A 10415-nucleotide genomic window follows, 5' to 3' on the forward strand; every position below is an offset into this window, starting at 1 on the left:
ATGCAAGAGGTAGAATGAGGAATACTCAGTACCTCTCTGTACTTGTTTCATACAGGAGATCCCATAAAGAAGATAATGCCATATGACAGTTTCACTACACTGAACCTCCTTTTTTTGCCTGAAAAACTATTTTTGTTAGAAATTTAACTGGAAAGTGGATTTATGACTTCTCTTTGGTATCTTAATTTCCTTGCATTAATTGGAAGCTGCTGTTTGGAATTATTTGTGTTGATGTATTTCTTGTCTTTATTGCAGATGCTCTGTGCTTATCTTGCATGAAGAGTGGGCAATTTTTCTTGTACTTTTTCTGAATTCCTTTAGTGAAAATACTAGAAATTTTGATAGTACTTAGGGCCTGGAATAAATTCCATAAAAATCAGGTCTTTGGTTTTATATTACTGCTGAATTTTTGGATTCTATACTTTTTCAGAAAACTTGGAAATGACCCACCCCCCAAGAAACTTCAACCCCCCCCCCCCCCCCCCCCCCTTCTACTAATTTATTATCCATGAGTAAATGGCTTCTGATTTCAGTGTCATGAGGGAACAAACTCTAGCAGGCTCAAGAGAAGTGGCACAGTGAACTTGCATCCAGATGTGATCAGTGATTTTCTCTTGTAGCTGATGACCCTCTCTTGTAGCTGATGATCCTTTCTTTTTCCCTCTATGAAAAGACTAAATCAAAAGAGGGTAACAAGGAATTCAGAGGCTATTTGAAATGTTCTTTCCACATTTTTCTTCTTCTTGTTCATGACTTCTACATCCTGAATTGTTTTTAAAGGTACCCTCAGCTGTTTGTCCCCTGAATCACGCAGGCACCGGTGGGAAAATGCAAGAGTCTGTTACATACTTTAAGGTATGATGTGGGAAAAGGTTGCAGCTTTTTAAATGGTTGCTGTTTCAGAGCAGTAAGGGAAATATAATTTTAAATTTCTCAGGCATTTATAGATTCATAAAACTTCTTGCAAGCTATGCCTAAAATTTAATTATTCACAAGATGATTTTTGTCACACTAGAATACTTAAGGTAGAGGAATGTAATACAAAGTCATCTGTGTGAAAATGCTTTGCCACATGCCTCGTATTTATAGTGCTTTTAAATACAAAATAAATATTGCTATTTAAAATGGGATTGTTTTATCAAAACTTAATGTTTTGGCTGTGATTTTCTTTGGCCTGGGATTTGCTCTGGGCAGCCATTTCAAGCAGAAGAGCTATATGCAACTTTTCAGGTTATTTTCTATTGAGTTTGCAGTAAACTGGAGCCTGCTGCAAAATCCTCTAGGGAAGAGCAGCACGGTGTTTTTGTTTTAAGCCTTCCCTCTATTTTATAATCTAATATTCACCTACTATAATTCTTTCTGCTCTACTGGCTCAGAGCAAAGGCACCAAGTTAATGTTATTGCAACTTTTGGGGTTTGCTGGGCACCAGATGGATTAGCTGTGCGGGGAGAAAAAATTGCAGAGACATTTTGCATGGCTTCACAAAGAACATGCATGTTTAGCCTGCAATTCTAATGGTGCAAATGATAGCATTTGGCTTGCTCAATTTTCCAAGTCTGTTTACAGCTAGGATTCTGCCTCAGAGCAGCTGCCTTGTGGTTGCCACTTGACACCATGCTGACATCAGGTGTTTTCCTTTTTGAACATTCTCTAACTTTTCCAGCCTGAGAAGTAAGCAGCCTGCCAATCAGACTTTGATGGTATCAAAGAGAACATTGTGGAAAACTTGATTGCTTGCTCTTTATTGTCCACCTTCATCCTTTCCCCCAGAATTTTCTATTTTTGGTAGAATAACACCTTTTATTTGACCTTATATGAAGTGCTTTGTTTTGCTGGCCTTGCTCTTTGTGCTGGTTCTTGAGATCTCCTTTTGTGGTATAGAATTCTTCATCAAGCAGACATTCCAAAGAGTCAAAATATTTTTCTCAGAGTATGCAATTGCATCCTGAGATATCCAGAACTTGGTGAAATATTCAAGACTGTGTGTGAGCTGTTATTCTGTACTGTTAAAATCTTTCCTGAAGGGATTGTGCTTACAAAGTGTGTCATGGCCAAGGAAAATCTCCAAAATGTGAGTGACCCAGGTGGTGAGAGCCAAGCACCAGAGTGTAAGTGTTTAACTAAGAAGCTCTGAGGATATTCTTGTTTCTGAAAAACAAACATAATATTGGAACTAACACGACTTGATCCCACTCCTAGCACTGATAGCTCAGTTTCCTGAAACCTCTAAGTGTTCTTTACTATGAAATGAAAAATGCTTTCTTAGAGCATCATGAATTAACATACTCCTGCATTTCTCAGTTTATTCTTCCTTCAGAAAGTTGATCAAACATTAATTTCACTACAATAAATAAAGCAGCCACTGTGGTATTGAAAATAATATTTTCAGTTGCCTTTAAGTGTGAAACTGGAAAATGAATGAGCCCAGAACAAGTTTATCTTTTGCAAAGCTAAAACACTGATAAATTTCCAAAGGACTAACAAACTATAAAGATTTTTTTGAAGGAGAAGAGATCTAATTTCTGCATTTTAATGGGTAACACTTCCATGCATCCTTGGTTTGTTCAGTTTCATTTTGCATCTACTTCTGCCATGCTGTTTCTTGCTTAAAGCATTCTTTTGTATGAGGAATCACCCTTAAGCAGCTTGTGGACATACTAGTGAGCATTAAAAACATACTGGGAGAATTCTCATTTTTCAAGAGTGTTCAAATTTTTTTGTGGCAGGTAGTCTGTTAAAGCTTTTCAGGTTTAAGAATAAGAGTCAGCAATCTTCTGCCAAAATACTTGCAATCTATTTCAGTCTCAGTTGCATCAGGGGTTGGCAGTTAAGCATGGTTTTCTGCTCAGGCCCTTGTAGCCAGAGTGAATTTTAGAATAGTGATTTCTTATAGCCTGAGGCTACAAGTCCAGACAACTTGGAAAATTCCTCTGAAAAGACTGCAAAACTTTAAAAAAACCAACCCCAACCTAAAAAGCTGAAGCATCCTGGTAGTCTCATGTAGATATACCTGAATGGGTAAGTAGAGAAAATAAACATATAAGGTTAATCCTAATGAAGGTTCAAAATTCATCCTTGTTTTCTTTTTCTCCATTATGGTATCAGAGCATGGGACAGCAGCTGGGTTATTTCTTAGAGAAATCAGATGGCTCTTCAGCTTTCAGAAAACAGAGAAATGGTGGGTTTTGGGCACACTTTTTCCATGTCCTTGATGACAGCTGGAAAGCAGAAACTTTGCCAGATGTGCTAGGCCATGCATGACTGCAGGATTTCCTTCTGTAAGTCATTGTCTGGTTGCTATGGAAGGATGTGACTGCATGGCAATGGTCTGCAGTCATTCTTGTCAATAACTTTTGATGAGTTGACCTTCTTCAATGAAATTGAACAAAGGAGCCATTAGTGTTTCAAAGATGGAGCATGGGCAGGGGGGCTGGTACTGATTGCTTAAAGCACTTATTTTTCCTCCCTGAGGGGTTTGTCTTCCCTTATAACAATGGCTTTCCTGGGTAGGCAAGCCCTCATTCCCTGCCACAGATGTGGCTGGCCTGAGCATCTTTAGGAGGTCTGGACTCATCTTACTGATGAGAACTGGGAATGGAAATAATAAAGAGCTTCTTCTGCATGGGTGTTAAATTTTTTGAGTATTTCAACTGTCTCTGAAAAGTGTTTTCTGTGCCTGCAAACTTTGCCTCTTCCCATTCTTCCCTTCTTCCCAAGACTCTGACATAACGCTGAACCCAGAAATTCCTCTCTCCTGGGCCTGCTGTGGGAACTCTTCCATCCTTTCATCTTATTGGATTTTTTTTTTTTATTTTTTGAGGGTGAAAAATGCTTGTGTTTCACTTCAAGTAGGTGAGATTTTGTACTTTCTGTTCATTGTCAGAAGTACTTCTGCCTTACCTTGTGACTGGTGCATCTTATCCTAATGGATATCACCATGTTGTGTATTGACTGAAGCTCTTCTATCTTGACCATCATTAGTATCATTACAGTCCCTTTCTTTTGCAGCTATTTTATTGTTGCTGAAAAACGAGATGTGAAACAGTAACTGAAAATCCGGTTGTACTCAGATCTCCTGACGAGCCTCTGACTTCAATTTTGTGTCTTCCAAAGAAAGTCATTGCAATCTTGTAGCAAACTGAGCTTCCCTGAATTGCACTGTGATCATCTTAACATAAAAGCATAGTCCAGGTTCTCAGTACAGTCACAAACTCTACAAGGGCCTGAAAGCAGAAGAAAGCTTGTTTTTAAAGTCTTTGAGCCATGCAGGACAACAAGGCAACTGATTAATAAAGTTCTGTTTTTTCCCTATCACATCCTCTGTCCTCACAACACCAACAAAACCCCCAACTTGTTCCTCTAAAATGAATCTGGAATAAAAGATAGAAATGATCTTTCATCTCAAAATTGTGAAGGGGCTTGCTTTGAAAGCTTTCATTAAAATTCCTGTTTTGTCTCTATATTGACAGGCTGTAAAGGCAACTCTCCAGTCTTCTATATCAAAGTCTAAAAAAAGTAAATCATAAAGCCTTCTTTCCTTGCTCCAAAAAAGTGTTCAAGCACACTGAGGGAGGCAGTCCTAAAGTTTCATCAGTACACCCTTGATCCTGACATGACTGGCTGTTTAATGTTAACAAAAGTTTACGAAGGTTTTAATTTTTAGAGGAAACTGAACTTAAGATTTTTTGAACCTTTTTTCCCCCTCAGTTTTGTCAGAAAATGTCTTTCAAAGGGCTTGTGTCCATGTCTCTGTAGAATAGAATAATATTTATTACACTTGCCTCTAAAGGCCTCTAAAGTTCAACCTTGAAATCATAGTTAAATTCATAAGAAAATGTACTTACCCCAGAATAACAAATAAGACTGAGTTGGTGCATTTGCTGTACTGGCAGCCAGTGCCTTGAGCTTTTGGGGCAGAAGAGAGGGCTGGGTGTGGGTATTATTTTGACCTGGATATTTTATTTTCAACTTGCAATGCTGATGGAGGCAATGCTGGGTTAGATCCTGTTTCAGGACTGTCCACTTGGGCTGATGATGCCTGTTTGCTCCGAAAGGCAGTACATGGACCCAACCTGCTCTGATCTGGGGTGATGCTTTTAGCACTTCCTAATACAGGTAAGTGACTCTTAGTCACTTTTGATTTCCTGCCTGGATGTCTGCTGTGGGTCTGTTCTCATACAGCAGTGTGGTGCTTCCCCTTCTCACCCATTCCTTTAGTCACACTCTAAACAAAATCTCATTTTAACAATATTCTCCTAAGTCATACTGAGTTCCATCCCTCCCTACAGTGTAAAGTTGAGAGTTTCTCTAGGCTTTTGATATATTAGTATCTTGTTTTCAGCTGGGATAGAGTTAGTTTTCTTCCTAGCAGCTGATACACTGCTATGTTTTGGATTTTGTAAGAGAATATGCTGATAACACTGATGGTTTAATGGTTGCTAAGCAAAGCTTACCACAAGTCAAGCACTTTCCAGTTTCCCACACTCTGCTGGTAAGCAAGTGCACAGAAATCCAGGAAGCAGAATGGCTTGGACAGATAACCTGAACTGGCCAGATGGGTATTCCATACCAGAGAGTCATGCTCAGTGTATAAACTGGGGAGAATTGACCAGGAGAAGACAATCCCTGCTCAGGATGCTGAGTGATGGTTTTGGGGATCACTTGTCTATCTTAGGCTTTATCCTGCTGTCTCTCCTTGTAGTCACCCTTTTCATTATTATCCTCCTCCTCTTCCTCTTCCTCCTCCTCCTCCTCCTTCTCTGTCTCTGTCTCTGTCTCTGTCTTTTTCTCCTCCACTAAACCACTCTTATCTTGGCCCATGGTTTCTTCCTCTTTCCAGTTCTCCTCCCCATCCCACCAGGGCTGGGGTGGAGAGAGAATGAGTGGCTGCATGGTATTTAGCTGCCAGCTGGGGATAAACCATGACAACGACATTCAGAGAGATAATTCTGGCTCCATGACAACACCAGCCTTTACAGTCTCAGGTTGAGTGCATCAACCTGAGAAGCAGCTGTGGCACTGCATGAGGAGAATACCCCCAGGCAGGTGGCCTGTCCATCCCTACAGTTGCAAAGTGACACATGTCAGTAGTCTGCACACCTTGCAGAGGTCAGGCCTTGCTGCAGGTGCATTTATGCTGTTTTGTGCCAGTTGCAAGCTCAGTAATAAGACTCCTAGATCCCACAGAGCTGCCCCAAATCATTCAGTTCCATGGTATGAATGAAGTCGATTCCATTTTGGCAAAATTCTCTCTGCTTATTTCCTCAGTCAACAATTTCCCATTCAAGTGTTTCAGATGTTTCACTGCCTAATTTATTTTCTTTTCTCCCCATTGGTAAACAATTGTCAGGCTGATGTTGGGGTGGTGCTGGTTACTTGCACACACTGAGGGGCAGTGGCTGGGGAGAAGCTTTTCCCATTGGGGGTGAATCATGTTTGTGACTGCACTCACATGGAAGAAAGGCTGGAGGGAAGTGCAGCAGGAATGCAGCTCAGAAATGAAGTGTTGAAACCTCCCTAATACTGAGCAGTCACTCTACAGTGGGGTTGCTTTCTCTGCTGAACTGAGAGCAGCCAATGTATAGCTCAAAGTGTTGAAACATCTCCCTGGACTGGTGCAAAAGACATCTTTTATTTCTGCATCCTTTTTCCTTTCAGTTTCTCTTGAATGCCATGGGTGTAAAGACCTGCTGGTTAGGACTGCCATGTGCAATTTTTAGAAACTGGTTTATTGTTTTTATTTCTTTGAAGGAAGACAACAGAAAACCCATGTAAAGAATAAGATTTTAATAAATCCAGAATTGAACACCATTACACTTTTGGAAGCTTGGGATGCACAGAATGCCATACTTGAAATACAAAGGACAATAGATACTTACTAAAAGAGGGTGGGTTTAGATAAGACATGAAGCACTATGAGTGTGGTAAGACACTGAAACAGGTTGCCCAGTGAAAGTGGGCATTTCCCCATTCCTGGAAATGTTCAAGGCCAGGTTGGATGGGGCTTTGAGCAACAGGGTCTAATAGAAAGTGTCCCAGCCCATGGCAGGTAGGGTGGAACAAGAGGATCCCTAAGTTTCCTTCCAACCCAGACAATTCTGTGGTTCTTTGAAATGCTACAAGCCCATCTAAAATTTACTGTTGATCCTCTGCCTCTCTCTTACAACACACAGGCAAAACTTCATAGAACAAATACCACTAAAACTGTGTCCTTAGAAAACTTTGCTGTTTACTTAAGTATGTTTTTAAAGACATGCCTCAGACAGTAATGAGAGGTTGCAGTGTGTCTCAGAACACAGAAAAATTCTGTTTTAATTATCCGAGGCAGTTCTTAATTAATGAGTGCTCAAAGAGAAGGGTAAAAGAAATTTCATGCAGTTATAATTAAAGGGAATATAACATTAAAAAACACCTACATAATCAGAAGTTTAATTTAATAGCAAGGGAAATATTTTGTTTATTAAAAAATTGAAAACCTGAAGTATCAGAAAGCATTAAATGGTGTTCTGTAAAGAATCTACATGTGAGGAGGCAATAAGAATGGATATTCCTGTGTTTTTGATGTTCCTGTTAATCATGCTTTTCCCTTTCCTTTTGCTTTTCATTTCACTATATTGGTTGCACTTTATGGCCAAAAGGATCTGGGGCTGAATTACTTCAACAGCCAAGCCATAAGTTACACTTAAGCTCCTGTGCAGTAGGGGACAACTTGCAGAAATTATGTCAACTTTCTGTTCATTGCCTTTAGAATGTGGCAAGAACAGTTTATGCAAATAATGCTTTTAGTCAATTGAAATATTTTTTTCACTAATGTGTTTTCCTGTCTGCAGATAAAGCATTGGCTGTTCATGTGCAAAGTACACCACTCTACCCGAATGTCCAACTTTTATAAAAAAGAATGTTAGTCCTTCAGATTGCAAAGTACAAATTGCTCATAAAATATTTTTCAACTGGATTGTTTTTTACTGCTTTGATTAGGTCTTATTCTTCATATTTTAGTAGAAGTTTTCTCATCACTTTTAAGAATAACACTGACCTAGATATGGTTCTGAACTTTGATTGGTATCATTGCATACAGGTGTACAGGGATATTGAAGGACCAAATAATTTTTTTTTTTTTTTTAACTTAAAGGAAGTGAGCAGACCTTCTGGCAAGAAAAATGATAGTGATCTGTCTTCCAAGTTATTATTACTATTCATTTTTCTAAAAACATTTATAGGAACTTACAAACAACTGCAGAGTTGGGGGTTTGGTTTGTGTAGTCTTGAATAGATTGTTTCAGAAGAAATTTATCTCTCTGTCTGGAAGTTAAATTAGACTGTTTAGTTAGAGCACTTGTATCTGACTTTGCTTATTTTAAAGATAAATAAAACCTTTTCTACACAAACTTTGCACAACAGACCTTGTGGTAAAAATACTACCTATGTGAAAATATATCTGCAGCTTAGTTTCAGCCAGCCAAACTTCTGTAGCACATTTCCTGCCCTCAAAATGATTTTGTCATCCTGTTCAACAAATAAAGCAGGCATCCTCAGGAGAACTGTATCATTTTACTGAAACACATAATTATGGTTCCCAGAAGACCTGCCTGGAGACTATGTAGATCATCTCAGTTTTGGCATTTTTGACGTTGAATTATTGGATCTGAAAACCAGAATATTTTTGTCTGAACTACTTTGTGTGGAGTGGTTACTGTTGCTTTTATTATCTTTAATTTTCATTCAAACTCCCCCAAGGTTAGCTTGTTCCTCTGTTCTGTCAAATAACTCTGGCTCTCAAGTAAGTGTCAAAATGTGATAGGGATGACAGAGGGACTACTCTGACATTTTCCAAGGCTTTCAAGTAGGGGCAAGCTGACAAAATTTCTTCTCCATCTGATATCTTCAACTGAGGAAACTGGATACTGAAGTGTATCCACTGAAGGATTTGGTTTCCACCACTCTTCTCCATCAGGCTGAGAATCACATGCACAGAAAATGACTCCTGACTTAGGTATATCACAGCTGTAGCTGTGCAGGTGCTTGGCATTCTGGACAACTCTGTTTATAGTTCTAGTTGTTTGAAAACAAGAAAGATGTGCTTTTTCTCCTACTCTTTCTTATATGACAATGGAAATAAAATAGACAAAAATCCTCTATTTTCCCAGCATTTATTTTGTGGGGAAAAACTTTTTTCAAAACTCTAGGGAAACCTTGGGCACTTTAACTAAAGACAAATCAACCCAAAGCAAAAGTAAATGTTAGTTTAATTTTGTGTTCTCCATACAACTGATGGAAAACACACATCCTTCTTGAGGAATTCAGACTGGCTCAATTATATTTTCTTACCAAATTGGCCTTTTTCTTGCTGGTAGAAAAAGCCAAGTAATGTGAATGAATTCAGGCCAAAATCAGTGTTTAAAGTCTTCCAGGATAATTGTTTTAATTCAAAATGTTGAAACAGGTTTTGAAAAAAGGTATCAGACTTGATTTGTTTGTGTGACAAATGTAGCTTAAACAACCAAAATTCCCTATTAGAATCATACAATAGTTCGAGTTGTCAGGGACCTTAAAGGCAATGATCATCTGTTCCCAAACACCTGACATGGGCAAGAACACCTTCCACCATACTAGTTTTGTCACTCAGAGGTCCATCCAGCCTGGCCTTGAGTGTCTCCAGGAATGGGAGGCAGAATAATCTTTGACCTTCTTCTAGAAAGATTTTGGAAGTTAGGATGACGTGAGAGTTTTTCCCTTCCTCTAAACACTGACTGTGTGAATTTGTAATAATGTGCAAGATCAGCCTGTGTGTCTGGTACTCCTATTACTTCTAAGAGTGCTCCTGCATAGCAATTATTTTATTAATTGATTTACAAACCGTTTGCATTTTGGGATCTGTGTTTTGAGTAGCAGAGAAAATCAATCTGTTGGCAGCATGCTGTCAAGTTGATCTATTTTGTTACATTAACCTAAAAGGCTACTTTAAATGAGCTGCCTGATGTTGCAGGCAGGTGTCCAAAAAGAGCTGGGTACTTTTTTGGGCACAACAGGAGGAGATCTGCAGGCTGTGAAGGACTCCAGGCTCTGTCCCTGGCCCCTGTGGTGAGTGATGTTGTTGCCTTCAGTAGCTCTAGAGCCTCCAAGGTAAAACTTGCTTGAGAATGGAGCTGTTTGCACCAGGAAACCATCAAGTCAATGTGGTCGAAGGGTAAGTAGTTTGTTATTGGTAAGTGATTTTATAATGGAATAAATCTTTGCTCTTTGGGTGATATAAAACTTAGTCCAAAAAAAGTTCTTGAATTTAAACAAACAGCAAAGGATTTATCTGCATATGCCTTCCCTCCCTGTTACACTGCTATAGTGTGGTACAGGGTCACATTCTCTGGTGGCTTGGAGCCTCTTCAAACAAAATGTGTGTAAAATCATTAGGCTACAT

This window comes from Lonchura striata, chromosome 1 (assembly GCF_046129695.1).
Source record: "Lonchura striata isolate bLonStr1 chromosome 1, bLonStr1.mat, whole genome shotgun sequence".
NCBI lineage: Eukaryota > Metazoa > Chordata > Aves > Passeriformes > Estrildidae > Lonchura > Lonchura striata.